The 25801-nt window shown below is 38.7% G+C and overlaps 1 protein-coding gene and 1 pseudogene across 1 annotated transcript in view; both read left to right on the plus strand.

The window, feature by feature from the left end:
* LOC136320971 (lysine--tRNA ligase pseudogene) overlaps nt 1-12470 on the plus strand; it is a 30443-nt pseudogene extending 17973 nt beyond the window's left edge.
* The window catches only part of PTCHD4 (patched domain containing 4), a 199906-nt gene that overhangs the window by 24157 nt on the left and 149948 nt on the right, over nt 1-25801 (plus strand). The gene's annotated exons all lie outside the window — the stretch shown is intronic.

The following is a 25801-nucleotide window of genomic DNA, read 5'->3' on the forward strand; positions in this document are numbered from 1 at the left end:
GTATAGCTCAGTGGTAGAGCATTTGACTGCAAATATCTGACTTTGTTCAAATAAACTGTGAAGTGGTGAGGCTGGCTTACTCACAGCTAAACCATGACAACAACTGCTAAAGATAAAGCTACATTTCTACATAGCTTTTAAACCCCTTGTTTAAAATCTATTCAGCCATTTATTTATTCGACATACATTTCAGCGAGGCTCTCCTACATGGGAGAACGTGTGCTGGCTCCTGAAGAAACCAAGGGGCAAGAAACCCCACCCCTGCCCTCCCCTCTGCCGAGAGCGCAGCGGACAGAGGCCCCATCTCTGCAGTCCGCTGGATCTCTGATTGCTTCCTGACCTCCTCGCGCGATAGCTGTGTGGTTCTGGGTAAAGGACCATTTCCCTAAGCCTAGGCTTCTTCCATTGAAAACGGGATAATGGTAGAAATTACCTTATAGATCACTGGAAGGACTGAAATGAGAAACACTTTTCAGTGACTATGCCAAAATACGCGAATGTTAGTGTTAATGCTCTAAAGGAAAGAAACACATTTAAAAAAAATAAATACAATTTAAATGTAGGAGATTCCTAACGTGGGGACACCAGGATCTCTTGGCATCTCAAGAATAAGAAAAATGGAAAGCAACCATTTCCGATAAGTGGAGGCATGGCTGGACTAATCAAAATCACAACTTTTGAAATATTACCACAGAAGCATGTTTAAAATGAAGGAATTCTGTGTTCCTCACCTCTGCTGTCTTAGAAGAGGGAATAGAATTCAACTTTAGTAAAAGATCAGGACTAAGGAAAACTTTCTGAGTCTAAAGGTTGTTAGTAAGATTTATCACCTTCAAAAATGTATTTTTAGAAATACAGCATGCAGCTGTCTTCCCTGGACAATTTGCATGCAGGGCTGGCTGGAGCCAGAGAGGAAGTCTTTAGAATCTTCTCTCCTCCTGTAATTGATGGAGGATTGATGTGCTGAGTTGACTATGGACAATAAACCATTGTGGCAGAGACGGAAATCCTGTAGTAAAAGGTCAGGAGAAATAAGTGGCAGTTACATTTTTAATAAGGAATGTGGCATATTCTGTAATGGGTGAAATTGAATAGTATTTTGAAAAATTGATGCAGTAACCCCAACATATAAATCCTGTTTGCAAATTCTGTTTCGAATGGCAGCCTCCAGTTGTTATGCTATTGTATTGAAACCCGACAGTATTTCAGTTAATAAGGTGCTGTTTGACAGAATTCAGAGGATGTTGTCATTTGGAAGGCATGCCAAAAATATCTGAAAATTTAAACCGCAAAATTCTTATGTTCTTTTGTTTCCAAAGTTCATATTACTCATTTCAAAGAAAAAGAATTCAAAGCACAATAAAACATGGGAGAAAATAAAATTGTAACGTACAGATACCTAGTATATTGCACATTTTAAATCAGGTGGCAATAAACTTTTCTGCAAATGCTAGACAATGTGAAAACACATGAATGTGGCTGGGTGCCAATAAAACTTTATTTACAGAAACTGACAAGGGCCAAATTTGGTTGGTAGGCTGTAGTTTGCCAACTCCAGTTTAAGTTTTATCAAGCTATTTTTTTTCAAATGATTAATAGCGTTTTCCTCTGCTGAGTAGCAGACATCTATCTCCACATCAAATTTTGGCTGTATATTTATGTTTTTCTCTCCAATCTTTACAGTGGAGCATGTAGAACTGCATGTAGACTCAAAAGACTCCAATATACAAAAGAAATTAGACAAGTGTGTTGAAAACTTGCACTCAATTTAGAAAAACTTACGGACACTAAAAGTCTGGGTGCAAAGGTTATAGTTCATTATGACAGGAGAATATCTTCGTGGTGTGTAGAACTTCCGGGAGCAGCGAGAACAAAAATGTCATATTCTTCCTCTCCCATGTCCAAAATTGCTCCCTTCATGGAAATACCGCAAGATTCATGTACAGAAATGAAAAATATTAATGAAAACACATAAAACAGCAACATTAAACTCTCCTTGGAAAAGGCCTCATAAAGTAAGATGTACTGAGCCCTGCACTCAGACTTAGTCAGGGATAAGGAGGTTCTCTTTTTTCTTTTCCTCCTTTTCCCCCTTAAATCCCCAAGTCTTTGCATCTAAATCGCATGTGTTGGAGACAGTTTAGTTTAGATTTTACATCATGGTTCTAAGCCTGGAAACTAGCTCCTCTTGTGCCTTTGGGTTAAATAGCTTCTCTTCCTTTAGATCCACCAGAGCTCCATGGAGCTGTTAGCGGTGCATCTATGTGATAAGCTCTATCCCCTGGGGGAGGCAGACAGCCTCACTTTTATAAATACTTGGCATCTGGAAGCACAATTTTCATTCTTGAATATTGTTATGAACCTGGCACCTATTTTTGGTGGCATTCTTAGACATTGTACGTAGTGAGAATAGCAAGCACAAGCATTTGAATTTAAGGAGTGATGACATTTCAAGTTGGAGATCATATCCGTGCCTTGCTGTTCTATAGCCTGCTTTATAACAAACCTGGATGTAAGTTATCATGCTAATGACTTGATCTAAGAATGAAGAAATGTAGAGAAAGTGCAAGTGTGCTGGAGATAAAACTTTTGAGACTAAGGTGAAAAATGTGAGAAAAGAGACCTTGACATGTCAGTCCTGGCCTTCTGATTTTGTTTGTTTGTTTGTATTTTTCTCAAATGAGAAGTGAGGAGACAGAAAGACAGATTTCCACATGTACCTGACTGGGATTCACCCGGCATGCCCATTAGGGGGTGATGCTCTGCCCATCTGGGGTGTTGCTCCGTTGCAACCAGAGCCATTCTAGCACCTGAGGTAGAGGCCATGAAGCCATCCCCAGTGCATGAGCCAACTCTGCTCCAGTGGAGTCTTGGCTGCAGGAGGGGAAGAGAGAGATATAGAGGAAGGAAAGGGGGAAGGGTAGAGAAGCAGATGGGCACTTCTCCTGTGTGTTCTGTCTGGGAATTGAACCCGGGACAACCACACGCCAAGCTGACACTCTACCACTGAGCCAACCGTGCAGGGCCAAGCCTTCTGATTTTTAATAACAGCAAATGTTGCTTCAAAGCTCAACAGAAATAATTAAGTGCTCTGATAGGGAATGAATACTATTCCCCTGGCAGCTCTGTGAGGTGTGTGTTTCAGAGAGGCATCTGGACATTACGGTTATTGTTCTATATACTGGCAAGAACAGTTTGTATCACAAAATCATAATTATTGGATAACCACTCTGGGAAGGCTTGGGATTGATATGGAAATTTATTGAAATGAAAGAAAATTTAAAAACAAGAAGTGTTTGTGCATTTTTATTTATATTAAAAGCATGCTCATACCTCCCTGGCAGTGAATACCTTTGATATGTGTGTTTACTTACACCTTGAGGCCTTTACACTTTTTCTTTAAATTTTTCCACTGCTTTAAGAGACAACTAGAAAGAAAGGGAGGGAGAGAGAAAAAGGGAGAGAGAGGAGCATCAACTCATTGCTTCACTTAATTGTTCTAATTAATTTTGTCCTTATTGATTGTTTCTCATATGTGCCCTGACCAGGGTTTGAACCCATGATCTCTGACCTGCCGGGTCAATCTACTGAGTCACCTGGACAGGGCTTACCTTAAGGTCTTTCAAAATCATACTTTAATGGCACAACGAAGTGGAACAAAGAATTGATGTTTCTCTTTCTCTCCTCCTTCCCCTGCTTCTCTGTTTTTCTCTCTTTCTTGTTCTTCACCTTCTTCTAGCTCAAATATATATATACTTATGTTCCTCTAACTTTCTCCAACTCTAATATTTATTTCCTCATATTTTTAACTTAGTCACTAATACTTTCCCATGGTACAGTACATAGTAGTAGAAAACCAACAAATATGTTTGATGTATTAGCTAGGAACTAGACCCAACACCACTGACATTCATCACAAATCAGAATAGACAGCAAATTGGCAATCTTTCTCTCAGACCTCTCTCTGTTCCTTGGGTAAAAATGAGGGAATGGGAAAATACAGGCAAATGTTCGTGATGCTGAATTTCTTTGGCAGTTGTTTCTGATTAATTACTGTATTGATTGATGTAATATTTATTAAGTTTTCCACAGTGTCAGATGTCTGCCTAATGTTTTGACTAAGGAAATACAGAATAGAACTGCAGGAGAGAGAAATAGGAAGGGAGAAACTGCAGTGCAGTGGCCAGGGGAAGTCCCTGAGAAAGCAGTCCAGCAAGCAGCCTCCATCCAGCACAGGACTGGGTCCGTGACTTGGTGGAAAGGGATGTTTTCATCTTGGTCAATTTCCATTTCTCTGTCAGAGTACTGAGCTGATGTTTCTATCATACCTTTTAGCCTTGGTGAAGGACTTGTTTTTACAAGGAGCAGAGACCCTCTCGCCCAGATATAGACTGGAGCTTACATTTATATTGTATTGAGCTGAATCTGCATTTGTAAACTCATTTCAAGATCAAATAACTGAGGTTTCTGGAATAAAGTTATTTCTCCAAAGACATAAAGCTAAGAGAGAATGGACGTGAACACAAGTCTTCTGCCTCCAAGTTCACGGCATTTGCCTTTCTGCATACTGCCTGATAGAAAGCTATGTGGAGCCATTCTTACTCCCAGGTAGGAAGCCCCTATTTATGGGCCTAAATTTTAAGGGGCCTAATTACGGGTCTGGATTTAAGCTAAAAATTTCTCATCATGAATGGTGATAGTAAGCAAAAAAGAATAAAGAAAGAGTAGAATGATAAGTTTTTATTCTTTTGGATGCAATCAATAAGAAGAGAAGAGAAGAAAGTGTTTATTACCTAACAACATATCATTGTCCTTTCGTTAGTATCCATACCATTCACAGACAGTGAAGTTTAAGAGCAGACAAATCTGATTGGTTCCTACAGTCTGACCTTGAGCACCAAGATTCTAATCAATCCATCAATATGTTTCTGTGCATGTCTCAAACTATACCAATGAGGAAAGGAGTTTTATAGTGTGCTGCTCTTTCTTACAGCAGTCTGAACACTTGGAGATATTTTACTACTTACAAATATTACAGATATTCAGAAATAATTTCAGATGGCTTTTAAAAAGATTAGGAAAACAGAATAAAAGAAAAAGAATAAAGATATTCTTATATGTATGTTAGCAATTATGGTCAAATTATTCCTAAGCTTCAACTTCAAATTCCAATTAGTTTTCTGGATGCTTAGAGATATAACTAAAAAAACAAAACAAAACAAAATATGACCTTCTCAATAAGAAAGATATGATTCTACCAGTCTTTCCAGTCACTGAATCTTCTTTTTTTTTTTTTTTTCTGATGAGAAGAGGAGAGATAGACAGACTCCCCTGCATGCACCTGAAGGGGATCCACTCAGCAACCCCATCTCAGCTGCTGCCCTGCCCATCTGCAGCCATGCTCTCAACTGAGCTATTTTCAGCACCTGAGTCAGAGGCTCCATGCAGCCATCATTAGTGCCCGGGGCCTATGCACTCCAATCAATCGAGCCATGGCTTTGGGAAGGGAAAGAGTAAGGGGGTGGAAAAAAAGCAGATGTTGTTTCTCCTGTGTGCCCTGACCGGGAATCAAACCTAGAATGTTGACCTGGTGACACCAGGTCAACTCTCTACCACTGAGCTAACCAGCCAGGTCCAATCACTGAACTCTAAAGGCTTGATAAACTAGATAATAATCCTAGTGACATTTTTGGTAAATCTAGAACAGGGGTTGGGAACCTATGGCTCACAAGCCAGATGTGGCTCTTTTGATGGCTGCATCTGTCTCACAGACATATGTTTAATAAAAAAAATAATGTTAAAAATAAAAAACATTCTCATGTATTACAATCCATTCATTTCCTACTGCTCATGTTCATGGTTGTGGGTGGCTGGAGCCAATCACAGCTGTCCTCCGGGACAGCACCAAATTTTTATTGGATAATGTGTAACGTACACGGCTAGTTGTATGGCTCTCATGGAATTACATTTTAAAATATGTGGCGTTCATGACTCTCTAAGCCAAAAAGGTTCCTGACCCCTGGTCTAGAGAGAAATTGTATGTAACAATGGCTTACGGAAAGCTAAGGTAAAAATTAAGAGCATAATGCTAAAAGGTTTAAAGATGAAAGTTCTGTGAAGAGGACTAAACCAAGAGGGCTCCATTTGTAGACCTCTTGTATTCTAATAGGTCTCAAGGAGAGATTTTAGCACATCTGACAGAATCACTGGGAAATGTGTCCTTTAGAGTAGACAGTCACTACCAAGTGTTACTTTATTTAGCTAAACATTTGGTAAGAGTTGGATTTCAGAGTGTTCGAAGTCACATGCTTTGATAGGGAATTGAAGAGCTGATGTCCTACATTTCAAGTATGGGAGTGAACACTTTTGGATACCAGAGGAGGTAGTAGCAGGGATGATATTCTCTTATGGAAATTGAGAGTTTAATTAGAAAGAGGCCTACTTCATCTCTATTCTGCATCCATTAGTTTATTCACTAAATTGAGCTTGTCATTGTTAAGATCTCCAAGAACCAGTTTTAAAAACAAAGCTCATCTCATTGTAATCCAAAAGAATGGGTAATTTACATGCAATGGGTTGATATTTGACACTGCATTTTGAATGGATATTTGCCATGATCATGAACATGGACTTTTATCTATAACAAAGATATAATTTTAAGATATTTCCAAATAACCTAAAATGCATGATATTTCTCATCCGTTTTTCATCAATATGATATTTTGCCTCTTTCAAGGAGCTGCAAATAAGGCAGTGAAACCAGTCTTTTAAAAAGGGCACTGTCTTGGATTCTAATCTTGACTCCATCTATTATTAAACTGTTGCTTTGGGCAAGCCACTTGACTTCTCTCTGTAAAATGTGAATAATAACAGTACCCATTCCACAGAGTTGTAGAGGGAGTTAAAGCATGGCAGAACACTTACCAATATATTTGGTATATACAGCAAACTTAATAAATGGGTTTTATTTTGTTTCTTCCTTACCCTACACCTACTCTTTTCCATGTTATAAATTTTTTTCATAAAACACTCATTGTTCTTAATTTAGAACCATCCTGTTGGACCTCAGATTTATAATTGATCATTATAACTCACTCATTATGAGAACTAGAAAACAAAATGTATTTGATATTTTTGCCTTCCTTCCTGACTTTTCTGAGACAAAAAGTAACTTACCCTGCCATTGCCACTGATGGAGAGACCATGGTGATTATTATGCTTTCTGTTGCTCCAAGTGTTAAAAGGAAAAAGTTAGAATGATTACTTAGGAAAGACTCATTGTTACATTTCAGAATGGATGAAAATGGAATTGTTGTGAGGAGGGTCGAGGGGGAATGAATGGTGATGGATGAAGACTTGACTTGGGTGGGAAGGATGAATACCCAGTACAGGATACAGAGATGTGTTGTAGAATTGGACACCTGAAACTTGTGTAATTATCTTAGTCAACGTCACCCCAATAAAATTGAACTATAAAAAAAATAGAATCTTTGTGAATAAAGGTGGGAATGTAGATAACAATATAAGAGAGACTATGTAAAAAGAGGGTAATCAGACTGCTCAGCTTGACAAACCATCTTCATCACCTTGTGAGTGGCATCGTCCCTATAGCATGACACTGACTCGCGCATCTACTTAAATTAAGAATTAGAACCATAGCCTGACCTGTGGTGGCGCAATGGATAAAGCATCAACCTGGAAATGCTGAGGTTGCCGGTTCGAAACCCTGGGCTTGCCTGGTCAAGGCACATATGGGAGTTGATGCTTCCAGCTTCTCCCCCCCTTCTCTCTCTCTGTCTCTCCCTCTCCTCTCTAAAAATGAATAAATAAAAAAAACAAACAAAAAAGAATTAGAACCATAGCTTCGTTAACTTTTAAGATTGAGAAGCACTAAAATTTGATTGTTTTTTTTTTTTGCTGCTCCAAGTGGCAGCCACTGATCCATGGCGTCCATCACCCGGAACATGCAAGAACTGCGGGGTCCCCGGCCCCACCCAGTTTGGACACTCTTAATCAAAATCTACGTTTCTCCCAGATTCCCACGTGATTTTTAAGCATACAAAACTTTGGGAAACACTGTCCAGCTCTGAGCTCATTCTATTTTCATATAAATTTTAAATCTCCTATTGTATCTTGTATTTTCATCTGTCTCCCTGATAAAAATGTCCACTTAAGCAACAAACAGAGTTGAAGACAGAACCCTTCAACACACTCTGAAACACTCCCAAACCTAGTCTGGAATCAGTGATTAAATAAGTACCTTGCTCAGTAATACAGATTCAACTAATTCAAAATCATCACGTAAAATGGTTTTTTTTTTCCTTCTCCACAGTAACACCATCATGAGAAATATCTTCTCTAGCATTTTGATCTTGTAATATGCTATACATACAGAAAAGTATATAAAAGATATAGATATTGTTTAAGGGATTGTTAACAAGCAAATACTATGTAAACTCCATCAGGGTTAAAACATAAATCACCCTGTCTGGATAGCTCAGTTAGTTAGATTGCCATCCTGCAGCACAGAGGCTGCTGGTTTGATCCTTGGTCAGGGAACCTACAGGAAAAGATCAATGCTCCTCTCTCTCTCTCTCTCTCTCTCTCTCTCTCTCTCTCTCTCTCTCCCCCTTCTTCTTTCACCAAAATCAATAAATAAAAACTTAAAAAAAAAAAGAAAGAAATCAGCCTGACCAGGTGGTGGTGCAATGGGTAGAGCATTGGCCTGGGATGCTGAGGACCCAGGTTTGAAACTCGAAGGTTGCTGGCTTGAACATGGGCTCACCAGCTTGAGTGTAGGGTCACCAGGTTGAGTGTGGAATCATTCACATGACCCCATGGTCGCTGGCTTGAGCCCAAGGTCTCTGGTTGGAGCAAGAGGTCTTTGGCTTGGTTGGAGACTTCCTCTCCAGATCAAGGCACATATGAGAAAGCAATTAGGGAATAACTAAGGTGCTCTAACTATGAGCTGATGCTTCTCATCTCTCTCCCTTCCTGTCTGTCTCTCTTGCTAAAAACAAAACACAAAAAACAAACAAAAAAAAAGAAAACAGACATAAAGTACTGTCAGTGGTTCAGCATTCGTGTGGCAGCTTTTTCCTGTCATGTCCCTTTTCTCCCCTCTAAGTCATACCCCTGAAAGTGTGACTGTTATAATAACCACTTTCCTTTGTTATTCTTTATAGTTTTTTAAATCTAAGTCTATGATTCTGTTTCATCTATTTCTGAGCATTAATAAATGGAGTTCCATGATATATATTCCTTACTAACCTCACTTGAGATTAGTATCATATTTGTGTGATTGCTTGAGTAGTTTAGTTTTAGTTAGTTCCTTTGTATTTCTACTAAAATATTTCACTGAGACCTGGCTGGTTGGCCCAGCAGTAGAGCCTCGGCCCAGCATGTGGAAGTCCTGGGTTCAATTTCCAGCCAGGGCACACAGGAGAAGAGCCCATCTGCTTCTCCACCCTTCCCCTCTCCTTCCTCTCTCTCTCTCTCTCTCTCTCTCTCTTCACATCCTGCAGCCAAGGTTCCATTGGAGCAAAGTTGGCCCTGGTGCTGAAGATGGCTCCATGGCCCCCACCTCAGGCGCAAGAATAACTCCGATTGCAACATAGCAATGGCCTAGGATGGGCAGAGCATTGCACCCCTAGTGGGCATGCTGGGTGGATCCCAGTTGGGTGCAAGCAGGAGTCTGTCTTTCTGCCTCCTTTTATTTAAAAAATAAAAATTTTACTGAGCTCTAATTTCACAATTTATTCTAAGGTTCATGAGCATATATGTGATGTGCTTTCTGGGGCCATTATAGACAATACAGTTATGAAGAACTGTATACCTGTCTCTTAGTACATGTGTGCACAATCAGTCCAGGCCACTTAGCTAAGAAAGGAATCCCACTACAGGGTCACTTGAAATGTGAAGATTTCCCAGAGTGGTTCTACCAGTTTACTTCCAAACCAGGAGAAAAAGGGGAAATCCTGTCATTGCCCTTAAGAAACTTTTTCAGATGCTGTCTAAGTGGAGTCCAGGTACACTAGGTGCTCTGTAATTCTTTAATATAGCTGTCTATCACCTCTATTTAAATGATTTAAAAAAATCTCCAACCAGCATCTCTTTATCTTTTTATATTAGTTGCTCACCCACCACTGCCTGAGATATCAGTCCTCAAATCAACATCGCTCTTTATCAATGTGTGTGAGAAAATCACTTTCTTTCATTGTAAACCCAGATACCATTGGCCATGACCAGGCTGCTGACTCCCTCTGTTCACTGTGGCTACACCAGCAACACCACTGTTGGCAGCTCAGTCTCCTTCTCATGTTCTCTTAGAACGCAGGGTGGTACTTCACCCAGGTCAGAAGACGTACTTTAAAAGCATCATTGAACAGTGTCTTCTGTTCCTTCCTCAGCATCTTTCCCTTTTCACCTATATTCTTTCTACCTCTTTGTCCTCATGGAAAGAGAAGACAGAAATGAAGTAGAGCTGAATTCTTTATTTTTTCTTATTGGTCAGTGACCAAGAGTTCCATTATGGGCCCAAAGCAGTAGGAGTATTTCTTTGATCTTCTTGGTCCAAACAAAGGAAAACAAGTCAAGTCAAACATTAACAACAAACAAAAAGGACTTTTCTTTCCTACCCTTAGTATTTAGTGGCTTATTTTACATTTAGCCTTCTGAACGTTATTCTTATAGATCCATAATGTTCTTTTAAATTGTCTTTTATTATTATTATTATTATTATTATTATTATTATATGCATCTCCTTTTAAAAGTTAAGAAGATTCTGAGCCATCTCATTTTTAATAGGTTTCTTCCTTTCTCCTTCCTCATTGAAATTATTTCTATTTGCATAGTAGGAATGGTATTTTTAAGACTTCACAAAACTTTAAGCTTTCTTTCTCTGGTATGAAGTCACATGTCATAGATTCTGCCCACTTTTCTTTTAAACCCTTGAAGTCTTCTTTCTGAAGTTTACAATGCATGCCTGACTAAGCCCAAGCTTGATCAGAATGAGATTTTTTAAAAAAGAAGACAAGGACACAAATCTGTGTATACTTCCTTTGTGATAAAAGGCTTCTAGACTTCTTGAAGTTCGGAGACCGCTCCATTTCTTCAGTAGAACTCGTCTTTAAGTAGTGTTTTCCCTTTTTCTCCTGGCTGCTCATGATCCTAGTCTGTCTTCTTAGCAAAATCTTTTTCTCTAAATTATATTTCTCTTAGCTTCCTTCTTTTAGCCATCTCTCTGCTAACATACACATACTTAATTTCTTGGGAACCAAAAATAAAAAATTAGACTTTGAAGCATGTTTACGGTCTGAAATGTGACTCATCACCATTCAGCTGACATTGCAAGCGCAGGTGGGAGAAATCCTTCTAGGGCAGTGGTTCTCAGACTTGAGCATGTGTGTCTCACCGGAGGGCTTATTAAAGCACACATTACTGGGCCTCAAGTTTCTAGGTGATGTTGATGCGGCTGGTGCATGCACACACTTTGAAAACCACTGTAAGAGAGTGAAATTTTCTGAGCCCTGGCCAAGTAGCTCAGTTGGTTAGAGCATTGTCCCAATACCCCACGGTTATAGGTTCGATTTTTGGTCAGGGCACATAAAAGAATAAACCAATGAGGTGGCATTGGCTCGGTTTATGAAATTGGATGCTGCTTCCAGAATGTAAGAATGGATCTGACTCACAATCTTGAGTTCATCACCTGTGAGCTCTACATGGCCTATGCAGAGTATCGTGATCTCAGGGAAATCACAGAGGAGATTATTTCAGGGATGGTACAAGGTCACCTACAATCCAGGTGACCCAGAAGGCTTTACCCCACCCTTCTGGAAAACCAGCCTGGTAGAACAGCTTGAGAAAGTCCTGGGGGTGAAAATGCCAGAAACTAACCTCTTTGAAATGGAAGGAACTTTCAAAATTCTTGATGATAGCTGTGTAGCCAAAGCTGTGGAATGCGCTCCACCTGGGGCCTCAGCCAACCAAGCTCCGTGATATGTTGTTGGGGAGTTCCTGGAAGCGAAGTATCAATCCTACTTCATCTGTCATCACCCAAAGACAATGAGCCTGATAACGAACCCTTTGGCAAAAAGGCAAAAAGGCACCTTTTCTAAAGAGGGTCTGACTGAACTCTTTGAACTTTTTGTCACAGAGAAGGAAATATGAAATGCCTACACTGAGCTGAATGATCCTATGAGGAAGAGGCAGCTTTTTGAAGAACCTGGCCAAGGCCAAGGCCGCTGGCAATAATTAGGCCAAGTTCATAGACGAAATCTTCTGCACTGCCCTGGAATACAGCTGCCCTGCACAGCTGGCTGGGGCATGGCATCAAACAAGTCCTTATGTTTCTCAGACTCCAATCACATCCAGGAAGTACTTCTGTTTCCTGCCACGAAACCTGAAAACAAGAAGGAAAATGTAGCAACTGCTGATACTTAGAAAACACAACAGCTGGCACTTCTGTCTAGAAAATGATCATTGCAAATCACATAACTCAGGCATCTTTGCATTTCTGCCAAAGATCGTGGACTGCAAGGAAATGCTTGTATGTTGCTATCCATTTCACTATCACAGTTCAGTCACCAGAGAGAGAAAAGGAACTAAGAATTCTTTTACTCCTTGTTACCAAATAAACCATTTGTCTCTCAAAAACAAAAAAACAACAAAGAAACAAAAGCAATGCATGTATAAATAAGTGAAACAACAAACTGATGTTTCTCTTTTCCTTTCTCTCTCCAAAATTAGTCAATAAAAATGTATTCTGAAAATAATTTTCTGAGTTAATTTTGTTAATTCAAAGTAACCTAATTCGTCTTCATACTTTGTTACTGTATAAATGATAGAGTTTTAGCTGTTAGTGTGAATTCATGTGTTGCCATCTCCCAAATAAGGGTTTCAATGGGATATTTGCCGTATATGTAGTAGGAAAAATCAGGTTTTAATGATTTTATCTCTGTAAAATGAAAAGATTGTCATTCATCTACCACAAAGACAGTAAGAAAAAAAAAGCTGATTTTAAAAAGAAAAGTAAAGAAATGGTTACATTATGCATTTCCTATACATTTTAATATACAAAAATAGTAGAGTGTCATGAAGTTCAACTCTTTGAGGAAGATGTGTTCCCCTGTTTGGGGGGGAGGGGATGCAGAATGTGTGGCTTTTGAGAAGATACTATAAGGTAGGCAATTGCAAAATCAAACAAACAAACAACAAGCAGATACTTAGTCTGCCTCCCAGGAGTTTCCAGTAAAGAAGGGGATAAACTAACCGAATGAAAATACCATGTAATAATTATGTATATGTCATAGGAGCCATCCAGAAAATATCAGAAACACTTTAAAAGGAGAAACTTTCTCTTGGTGTAAGCTTCTTGAAAAACTTTTGTCAGTTTTAACATTTTGTTTACCAAAGAAAAAATTTTCTCTTGCAAATACATTGACTTCTGAAAATTGAGAATTCTGAAATTTCCTCAGAAACACTGAGACTTTAATGATCATTTTAATCCAATTTAAAAACATGATCATTTTATTATAACCAGAAAACATATTAAGTTATTAAATTTATTTTTAATGCAACATGCTATTTCTCAAAAATAGATCATCTTTGTTAATTTTTTTATTACTTAAATTCTATTTATTCAAAGTGTTACTATTTCAAATTAAATTAGAATTTTGGACCTCTTCTCCACCCCCATACGCCCCCAAACTGCTACTTCCTGCTTTAAATATCCTGCTGACTCATGTGTCCCTGAATGATTAAACTCGCCTTTACAAATAATTCTTAGCACATTCAATGACCTAATCTGAAAGGACTCTTTTCATGACTAGTTCTGTCGGCTCAGATGCCTGGCTGTGAAACAGGAAATTCAGGAGGTCACCTCTGCAGATTTTCCTTATATAGTACCCAGAAGAGAGCATGTTTTTTTTCCATACTTGTTTTCTTTTTAACTACACATATATATATTTTAAGGTCTGAGATAAATTTTCTGGATTCTGTCATTAGTATATATTGAGCACATGATCCAAAAAAAGTCCTTCCTTGCTTCTGGGGAGAATAACCAAGTCCAGGACATAGGGCACATCATTATAATGAAATGCAAATTTCTCATTAAAAGGCAAATTCTTCATCTCAATAGGTTGAACAAAATGCAACATCTCTTGACTTAATTTCCTATTAAGGCACTAAGAAAAATATTTCAACTGAATATTATTCTTTGGATCTGAACCACTTTCATTTCAACAAATCAAAACATTTGAGTGTTTTGTAAGCTCATACCCTAAGAAATTTTATTTTGGGATAATTAAACAATGTCAAGAAAGGGTTGCCATCCACTGTAATTCCTCCTTTGTGTACTATATTTTTCCCATCAAAGGATGGTGAAATGTTTCATCATAGAGACTCTATAGGAAATGCTGCTGCTTTTCAACATAGTGTTACTTTTTCTGGAGGTTTATGACCTATTTTCCTTATTTCTGTGGATCCCCCTCAAAGGGTCTAGTCTTCTCGCAACGTTTACTTTCACTGGACAAGAATAGCTTTAGCCAGTCTGTTGACTGTGTAATGCCTCTAAAGTATCCATTTCTAGTCCTTGTCTTCAGCAATCTACTGATTTTACTCATTTGTAAGTATCCCTACCTTGATGTTTCAGGTACCTAAAACTCAATACAATGCATAGAACTTAACTCCTGTTCCCTCAATCCCACACAAACGTGGTTGTCAGCTCCGTGGGTGCCACTATTGACCGCCACGCTCTTAGGCAACAACTCTGGAGTCATCATCTCCTCCTTTCTGGCCTTCATCCTTCACATTCAGTCATTCTTAAATATCCCTTTATTTACTTATTTTCTCTTCTCTCTATTGCCACTTGCTTAATGTAAGGATTCATCATCTCTCACCCAGATGTCTAAGTGAACCTACTTATCTATCGCCCAGTCAACATTGTCATAAAATCTCAACACACATGTGCACATACACATACACACACGCATCTCAGACCATTCTCCACATTGCTACCAGAGGGAACATCTAGCACATAAGTCTCATCAAGTTACTTCTTGTGTTAAAGATTTTCAGTGGCAACTGTTTCTTTCGAATGGCACGCAAGTCCCTTCTGATGTCTCCCTGGGTTCATCCTTTTCCATTCTGTTCTGGATGAGCAGTAGCAAACAGACTGCTGTTGGAGGGTGTGTTGGGAGTCACTGTTCTTTATTCCAAATTGGCTAGCTCAGTCCTGAGTGCCAGTCAGTATTTCCTTGTAAACAGCTCCAATGTGGTCCAAGCAGCTTCAATGCAGCCAGCCCATTGTGAGGGAATGTTGTTTTCCATGTTTGTGTTTCTATTGATGTTTTTAACAGTGCACTGACATAGCAATATGCAAAATCTCTACAAATACCTCTTACATAGCTGATTGCTGTGATTTCACTTAGCCCTGATCTTTCAGTCAAAGCAGACCCCTACTTCCCAAGTTAGTCATGCTTCCACAAAGTACCTCCATATAAAGGAGGGATGATAGATTATTTTCTTTACATAAGCTCTGTAAAAAGAGAGCCTCTCACCTAAGTCATAGGAATAGGCATGACATAGTCACCTCGAAGTCTCTGACGGCTCCAAAAGTATGCAGAATTAATCTGCTGCAGTAAAATAGTGACAGTAAATGTTCATAAGGACACTAGACCAGCTTATATATACATTTTATCTTAGGTAAGAGGTGGGGTAATGAGGCAGACTCCCACATGCACCCAGACTGAGATCCACCCAGCAATCCTATCTGGGGCCAATGCTCGTGTACTCAGCTATTTTTGGCACCTGAGCCAATGCATTCAGACTGAGGTATCTTCAGTGCCCAGGGATATGCTCAAACCAGCTGAGCCACTGGCTGTAGGAGGGAAAGAGGGAGAGAAGTGGGAGAGAAAGGGGATGAGAAGCAGATGATCTCCTATGTGCCTTGACCGGAAATCCAACTTGGGACATCCATATGTCAGACCAATGCTCTATCCACTGAGCCACTAGCCAGGCCAGATTTTATGTTTTTGTGCCCACAAAATAGCTTTGTAGCAGGTGCTCTAAAACACTAGTTCTTTGTTTTGTGTGTTAAGTTAGAAGTAATGAATGTGTACCTTATTTGTATTTCTATTTCTAACCTTGTATTTTTTCCTTCACTTGAAAATAATCAAGTCATTTGATTGAAAGCATTTGCTATCAATGGGAAAGATGAAATATATTAAATGTATATTAACACTGCACTAGAAAAAGTATTCTTGGCATTCTTTAGCAAACATCTGCGAGGTCTGTAATATGTTATAGAATAAGAGAATATTTAATATCTATAACAGGTTGGAAGTATGGTACTGAAACAAATATGTTAAAATCAAAGTTTTTTAAAAATTATCTTCATAAAATTTTATTTCTCTGAATAATACAGTGGGGTGATCAGAATATGGTCAGAAAACTCAGATGAAACAATGTAAGTGTAGAATCACCTCATCTGGCATTTCATATGTGAAATTTAAAGACAGGTGATGTAATAGCGCCCCTTGGTGAGGCTCCTTCAGTGATTCACCAGGTGCTTTTAGTTACAGGACCTTTCAGGGGTGGGAGGCGGGTTCTGTATTGTGAAAACTGCAGGTTTGTGTCTTACTTCCAGCATTTCCCTGACTGTGAGAATGCCACAAAGCCTCAGGCCCTGTTTCCCGCATGAAATGTGTCACCCCCAGAAGCCCCACTTGTTTGGTGCCCAACAAACAGATCATTAAAAGCAGAGGACAGTGATGACTCACAGGCTTGACTCAATTCCTAAGCCCGGTGAATCCTGGGAAGCCTATGGTGAAGAACTTTGCTCTGAGAATGCATTGTTTTTTAGGTTAGAAAAAGCCCATGTCTAGGTAGTTATGTAGACAATATTAAAAGGAAATCTGAACCAGCAATTTTTGATTTCCCCTAAATACAGCAGCTATGATCTCCCTCCTAAAACTGCACTGAACTGGAAGCAAGCTCTAGGTTGTACAAAGGGTGGGTCTCCATGACTGGAACAGAGGGTTAGCATCTTTCATCTCTCCTATTGGCTAAGTTTACCTTAATTAGGCACTCTGCACACTTTTTTTTGTGTTTGCGGTATAGGCTGAGAGTTGATGGAACGTTTTTGGTGCCAAGGGCCATGGCTTGTTTTTATTTCATTTTAAGATAGTTGAATCAATCATTATTTTGTAATTAGATAACAACTTTCAATAGGGCCCTTACAAAGTAACACACAGGGTGCCATCCTTCTTCAAATACCATCAAACTTATTTCTTATAATAAAGCGTATGATCTGGACAGTTCCATTTCAGAATTAAAGAAAGAAGTTCAGAAATCTAAGTCACTTTTCTAAAGTCACAGTGGCCAAATTAACACTCAAACTCAAGTTCTCCAGACTTTAAAACCAACTGGTATTGCCCATCATATGGCCTGTGATGCCAAAGTGGTTTTGACATCACCGCCATGGCAACCAGGCCGTGTGACCTCTACCAGGCTCTGTAGGTCTTTCCTCTGAAGAATAGGGAGGAGATCTCAATCCATTTCTTAACACTTTTTTAAGAGCAGGTTTGAAAGAATTCTCTATAGGTGAAAGTTTTGTCTTTTGAAAAGAGAGGTAGAGATTTGTTGAAGAAAAAATATATTGATTGTCAACATTATGAAAAATTGGGCTGCTGAAACTTGGCACTACTTTGAAATGTTTAGAAGTAAATTGGAACCAACCTAAAAGAGGACTGCAGTTTTGATTAGAAGCGTTAGGTTACTTTCCAACTCCATGAAATAAGACTTATGTGATAACAGGACTGCCGGGAAGTGGGATGCTCATGTGGGGGTGGGAAAGCAGCGATCATGTCTGTGCAGAGGAGGCAATTAAACTCCCAGAGGCTGGAATGCGGGGTGACCCTCTTTAAATCAGCCCTATTTGGAATCGTAAATTCACAGGGATGGTTGCTTTCACTATAATGAGGCTGTCTACCTTAATATTCTGCACTAATGCATAAAAATCTAAGTAAATCAATTTTACTTAGATTTTAAAACCTTGTGGGATGATTCATCAAGTATGCTTTTACTCACTGTAGTCTACTGTCACTGAATTTATTAAGATTACCATATGTTCTGAACCAAAAATGGGGATATGTGATCAAATGAACGATTTTAATTCATGTATATTACTAGCGAAAAAAAGAGAAAACTCACATAGGCGTCAAGTAAGAACACATGTAAGTGTTCTATGAATTGTTTCTAATTGAAATAATAAAACAATGAAATTTAATCAGCCTTATTAAAGCTAAAACTCACCGTAACTATATATAATTTAATAATACCTTTAATTTTAGGATAGCTTCATATTAGCATTAAACAAAAACCACTTGAATATTAGCCTTCAAGAAAGACAACCAGATAGGCTTTCTTTTTACTCTCAAGAAACAAGGCAAAATTATTTTCTAAATTCTTAAAGATTTATAGATAATCTTTTGCAGTATTAAATTATCAGGCAAAAATAAATAAATAAATAAATAAATAAATAAATAAATGTACTTTCAGTTAATTTTCATTAGGGTAGATCTTAAGAGTTTTATTAATTTTTAAAATTTTACCTTGCAAAAGCACCCAGATGTTCTTTTGCTAGAGACAGAAAAATAATAGTTTAATACAAAGATGAGTTCAGCACTTGACTAAACCACGTAAAATCAACCTAGAAAATGTTAACACACTTGCAAAGGTGAGCTTTTACAACCTCATCTCTTGTGCTGAGAGAAATAGTATTTAACTCCCATGTGAGGCTGCAAGATAGGAGAGCAGTTATTTTCCTGGCTTATCAAAAGGCTTTCAATTATTATAATATCTTCTGAGGCTGAATATCTTGGTAGTGGTAAAGAACAATTGCATGGATCTCATTAGAATGTGTATCACACATGATAGTTTCAAAGCATGTCTGTCCTTTTAGGGATTAAAAAGAAAAGGTAATTTAGTGAAGATAAAATGGTTTTAAGCAGGCGTTGTATTCTTTATCTAGCATTTTACTGACATAGTTCAATAGTTATCCATTGCTGTGGCTTTGAGGTTGTTGTCTTTCAAATAAAGGAAGAACAAAAATGGGTGGAGGAAGAAGAGGAAACTGGAGAAAGGTCAGAGATGAAAGGATGGAGAGAGAGATAAAAAGAGAGAAAGCAAGAAAGATAGGGAGAAGGTTCATATAAGACAATGAGAAATTCAGATCTGATTCATTTTCAGTAGAGATATAGGGTGTCACTTTTGTTTTATCAAAGAATTAAGACACTAATTTTATCCACATTTGCATGTGAATGCTATACTTTTTTCACATCCTTTCACAATATTAATTCTACATTTCCTTGAGTTATGTGCCTCAAAGTATTTCATTTAGCTTATAAAAGGTACAGCCTTCATTTCCTATCTTCAGAGAATCTTGAAGTCTAGTTGGAGCAATAAAACAGATAGCAATGGTAAAAGGCAGTGTGTGTCTATAATCAGAAGAGGCCTCTTTGAATGAAAAGTTGATACAATCTTGGAAAACAAAGCAAAATAGACATTAGAAAAATGGAGTTCATAAATGGCAACACTATCTCCAAAACTGCATAGATTAACAACATATTTCCTGGAAGTTTTAATCAACCTCATAATCTAGACCTCTGCAGTTAAATTATCTGGACAATTCAGGAAAGAAATAAACCAGCTTTTGATCAGAGTTATATTTTATGCATACAAAAAGTACTTGTTCATTCGGTCAAATAATTTGAACTTTGCTTTCATACCAAAGTTTAAAAATGCATCGGAAGGAAAGATGCAAAGACAAAAATTAAAAAGAGCCTTGAGAGCTAGTTTGGAGCTCAAGTTCAATATAGGAAAAGTGATTAGGTACTACAAAAATCCTCATAATCTTTTTTTTTTTTTTTTTTTTTTTTTTTTTTTAGCGAGAGAGAAAGAGACATACAGACAGACAAAATGGAAGAGAGATGAGAAACATCAACTCTTAGTTGTTCATTTGTTGCTTTTTCATACGAGCCTTGATGAGGGTTGGGAGGTAGCCCTGCAGCTGAGGCAGTGACCCCTTGCTCAAACCAGTGACCTTGGGGTTCAAGCCAGCAACCTTTGGACACAAGCCAGCGACCATGGGGTCATGTCTGTGATCCTATGCTCAAGCTAGTGACCTCAGGGTTTCAAACCTGGGTCCTCAGCATCCCAGGCCGATGCTCTATCCATTGTGCCACTGCCTGGTCAGGCTCAAAATCTTTTCTTTGAAAAGAAAACACATAGCAAAGTGCAAGGTCAGACCAGCTCCGGACTGAAACCTGTGTCAACACTTTACCCTACCCCAGATCCCAGGAACATGCTGTTATTTACCTATATAAGTAGAGTATTATTATTTATTGCATATGAATGGACAAAACCACAGTCCTTCATGAAGAATGCGTATCTCAAGTTGATTTATATGCCACAAGGGAGATTGCTGAGAACTTAAGCCTGGAAGTAAGGGAGTTGTCATTCTTGCCCCTCTCTCCTCTACAAAGTGCCTAAGTGAAATTTGATTAGAAGTTGTACCTAATGTATCCCTCCCTTTCCTATGTACTCTTCATTCATTTCCCTTATTTTTTGTTGATGAGGCAATGGTTTTTTTTTTTTTTAAAATAGACTAACTAACCAAGAAAACAGGCATAACCTATCATTTTATACCAAGAAAGAGTCAATGTTAATCTTTTGATGATTTCCTTTGAATATTTGCATGTGCATATTTATTTTTACATGGCTGAGATGATGCCATAGGTAAATAATTTTGCAACTCTCAGCATTATCTTGATCTTTCATCAGTGTCTTTTGTGTTGTGCTATATGCCACTGCTGTATTTATTTCTATATTTCTATATTTATTTATTTACTTACCGTATTATTTCTGTGCTTTGTTTCTATAACAAAAATATAAATTTTTCCAGGACAGTCTTTATTTTTCATTTATTTGCTCTTATCTTCTTTGCTACACATAGACTAACAATTTGCCTTCCCAGTCTCTAAACACAGATACTGTTTTAATTTATTGGCTTCATGGGAATGCTTAGAAGAAGTAGGTCACCTTCCACTACCTCTGCATTCCAGGAAGTAAGCTTCTCTCCAAAAATCCCTAAGCACCCCAAAAGACGTGCTTTGGGAAAAGTGCAGGTGTAGAGAAAATTGATTTTCAGAATAGTATGCATTCCATAAGATCTGAAAATCCTTTTTTTGATGCTCATACAATCAGCTGTGTAAGTCTGGGCTTAGGCGATGCTATGAGGAAGGCGAAAAAGGACCCCATGCCTCATCTCTAGTGCTCATCTCTATCCTCAGCGCACACCTAAAGTTTATTTTTTCACTGCTGACAAAGAGAGCTTTTGAATAAGTGAATTTTCATACTCACTACTGGTGCCCATCTCTGCGTCACTGCTCCTGCCCCTCATTGTATATTTCAGTTACTCTCGAAGTTCCACCGACACAACATGCTGATGCTCCTTTCTAGGCCTATGGACATGCGTTCCCCCTTTGCTTCAAATACCATTCTTCCCATGTCCACCAACTGAATCTCCCATATGCACTTCCATAATCGTCACCCATGCTTCAGGTCTTAGCTAAGATGTCACCCTCTTTGGAAAGTCCTCATAGTCCCTGCTAGGCTAGGTGATTTCTTCTTAGTACTTCCTTAACATCTTATGTTAACCAGTATCTTGCCCTGGCCGGTTGGCTCAGCAGTAGAGTGTCGGCCTGGCGTGCAGAAATCCCGGGTTTGATTCCCAGCCAGGGCACACAGGAGAAGCGTCCATTTGCTTCTCCACCCCTCCCCCTCTCCTTCCTCTCTGTCTCTCTCTTCCCCTCCCGCAGCCGAGGCTCCATTGGAGCAAAGATGGCCCGGGCGCTGGGGATGGCTCCTTGGCCTCTGCCCCAGGCGCTAGAGTGGCTCTGGTCGCAACATGGCGACGCCCCGGAGGGGTAGAGCATCGCCCCCTGGTGGGCAGAGCATCGCCCCTGGTGGGCGTGCCGGGTGGATCCCGGTCGGGCGCATGCGGGAGTCTGTCTGACTGTCTCTCCCTGTTTCCAGCTTCAGAAAAATACAAAAAAAAAAAAAAAAAGTTTATGTTAACCAGTATCATGGTATATATATTTTAAATGATTGTCTGCTTACTTATCTTCCTTCATGCCCCCTCTCCAACCAGAGCTATAGGCTCTTTGAAGTTAAGAACTGTAGCTGTGCACCACTCTGTCTTTAATAGCTGCAGACACAAAGACACAGATCACAGTACTCATCAAGTATTTCTTGAGTAAATGAATAACTTGCTCTTCTTGCCTGTTTCCATCTGTATCATGTCCTAGAGAATCCCGAGAGCTCATCATGAGAGTGCCCCATGTGGATACCTGCAGTACTTCAACTTCTGATCTGCCCTAACTTTCCCATTTCTGGGAGAATGTTTTGAGATCTGTTCCGAGGCTTGCCTCTGTAGGTTTGTCAGTCTGATCTACGTTTTCACTCTGAGGTACTAATGGCCCTGGTGACACACGCCTTATGTAGCATGTGGTTGCAAATGAGAGTCTTTGTTGGAGAAAGTTTCTTAACCCAAACAGAAATCTGTTCTGGGGGAGGGGACTTTCAATCTTTCTGCATAGGACCTTTCTGCATCCCTCAGATGCTCCTACAAGGAGGTATAATCTTCCTTTATGTAAACAGCATCAGAGATAATGTTCATAGATACAAAATACTTGCTCATGAGTGGTTATGATAATTCCTTTGTGTAAGACTGATATAAAATAGTAATATTGCTTCTTATGAAAAATTTTGGGGTAGGATCACAAATAAAAATTACAAAGAAACCAAAAGTTTATTTTTGTATACCTCACATTTAATGTAAATGCTAACTCTGTTTCTACACATTGTTTATAAATTTGCATAAATATTTTGCATATGTAAAAGAGAAATTACAACTACTTATCTTAAGTAAACCAATGCAGCAGAGATGATACCCATGAAATAAAGAATTGAAGCTAAAATCAATTTTATAAGAAATAAATTTATTCATCTGGGCTATTTAAGAGATGATTTACATCTAGGCAAAATGGAACTAGTTCTTGACCTTCTTCCATTTGATAACAATTCCCCCTGGAAAATATTTGGAGAAAGAGGAAAAAGCTATTGGTTCCAGGTTCAAAAATGAGACAATCTTGTTTCTATGGAAATGAACATGGGCCATCTTGCATTTCTTCTTCCTTATTTCAATTTTCTCCCCCTTAGGGAAGATTTCTCCAGCCTACTCTGTAGCATCTAATGACTATCCCACAGATGAATCATTAAATATAGAGATATTAAAACCATTAGAGATAATGTAAGACAAGCTTTTTATTTAGGAAATAAAAGAGTTGGCATTTAGAGAAGTCAAGCAGCATGTCCCCTGTAGCCCTGCATTACTGGAAATTAGAACCATTGCCTTGTTACAGATGTTTACCAAGAAATGTGGAATGATTTTAGATTGCTAAGTGAATAAACAGTCTCAAATATTTAATTCATGACTTATGTTAGTAAGAATAATATACAACACTTTCTGAGCACTATTCTTTTTTATTTTAAAGATTTTATTTATTGATTTTAGAGAGAGGAAAGAGTAAGAGAGAGAGATAGACAGGAGGAAGGGTGGGGTGGGTAACATCAACTAGCTGTGGCTTCTCCTATGTGACTTGACACAGTAGGCCTGGGGTTTTGAACTGGCAACCTCAGCATTCCAGGTTGAGGCCTTATCCACTGTGCCACCACAGGTCAGGCACTGAGCACTATTCTTAGGATTTTATATGTATTAACGCACTTGATCCTCACACTGTCATGTGATTCTTATTTTAACCAGTCATAAAACTGAGCTTAAGAGTCTTCCACAGCTTTCAGTGCTGATGCTGGGATTCTAAGTAAGGCAGTTGAACTCTGTGTACATATCTGCTATATACTTCCTTTCATTCAAGTATATCCATAAATTATTCAAGCAAATGTGCAGTGGTGTTAAGAGAATGAGCATCGGAGTCAGAAACAGGAGTCAGGTGATCTGTTATGCCACTTCTGAGCTGTATGACCTTACATTATTTCCTCTCACTTGGCCTGGTGGGGGAGGGGGAATCATCCCCTTTCCCTCTTGTTCTTATGGCTGGTCAAATAATTAAATGACATAAGGCAGATTAACAAGGAAATCAGATTTAATGTATATACCCAGTGAATTTACATAAGCATGAAGAATTCCAAAGGCAGTAAGGCAAAATGAGGTACATTAAGTACTCACTTAACTTGATAGGTTCTTGGAAACTGTGCCTTTTATGTGAAATAACATATGTATACTAAAACCAATTTTACTATAGGCTAATTGATATAAACAGGAATTAGGTTCCTAAGGCATATTTCTGCTCACAAAAGCATCACCAAACTTCTAAATGAAGACCTAAAACATTTCTAATATTAAACATTGTGTAAATGTGAGTGATACTTGATACATTGTATATTATATTTAATGATTTTAGAGAGAGGAAGGGGGGATGGAGCAGGAAGCATCAACTAATAGTAGTTGCTTCTTTTATATGCCTTTACCAAGCAAGCCCAAGGTTTCGAACCTGTGACATCAACATTCTAGGTCGATGCTTTATCCTGTGGGCGACTGCAGGTCAGAAGCAATACAGACATTTTAAAAAATTAATAAAAATAAGTAAGATAATGATTTTTGTACCCACTTACTCTAGTTCAGAATCATGGGTGGCTGCAGAGCACCCCAGAAGCTCAGGGAGCAAAATGGGGCCACCCTGGACAGGATGCTCGTCCATCAGAGGGTCACTCACAGACACCGCATTCACTCAGACTGGGACCATTAGACAGGCCAACTCACTTCACTTGCACATTTTTGGGATGTGGCAGGAAACCCAAGTTCTTGGAGAACATGCAGACTCCACACCGACAGTGGCCCCAGCCAGGAATTGATTTTTTTTCGTCAATGTTATGATGAAATGACATTGGCTATAATGACATTATTCAAGGGCTTACTGTGTGTGTGTGTGTGCATGTGTGTATGTGTGTGTATAATCCAGGACTAAGGAAAAGGAGGGATCTGGGGCTTCCTAGGGAATCTAAGGTAATTCATGGGAAGTTCAAAAAGGTTAATGTTTAATAAACAAATGTTTGTTGGGACATCTTAAAACAATGTGACATAGAAAGGATTTTGACTAAAGGGCCTGGCTAAGTTTTTCCCAAAATATATACTGCTCACAAAAATTAGGGGATATTCCATCGTTTCATATTCATTTTGAAATATCCCCTAATTTTTGTGAGCCGTATAGTTATCTATGGTGCTAGCTCCTTTCTGAAACAAGCCTTCTATTGATATTTTAAATTCTTTTAGGCAGTTAGAGGGAAGGTCAAAGGTTCTTCCTGAGCCTCTTGGGCCTTAGAAATAACCAGCTTAATATAATCAATATCCCAAAGAGGCATATTTGGGGTGGCAAACTCTGTTTCCCGTGAGCCTCTATGCCCTCATTGGTGACTTGAGACTATAGTACTCCCTCACGGAATGACTGGAGGAGTTTCTTAGGATAATGCAAGTAAAGTTCTTAAGTCTTGGATCTGAGCCCTCCCAATGTGTTAAAATTTCCAAGCAAGTCTCAGTTAATTGTTATGCTAGAGTGCTTTGTTAAACATATTTTATATTCTGGTTGGCTAAAGTCCTTATTTCATTTCAACAGCACAGAAACCTTATTTTTCAAACTTCCTCTTTGAAAAAATATGAAAAGAA

This window comes from Saccopteryx bilineata, chromosome 1 (assembly GCF_036850765.1).
Source record: "Saccopteryx bilineata isolate mSacBil1 chromosome 1, mSacBil1_pri_phased_curated, whole genome shotgun sequence".
In the NCBI taxonomy this organism is placed as follows: domain Eukaryota; kingdom Metazoa; phylum Chordata; class Mammalia; order Chiroptera; family Emballonuridae; genus Saccopteryx; species Saccopteryx bilineata.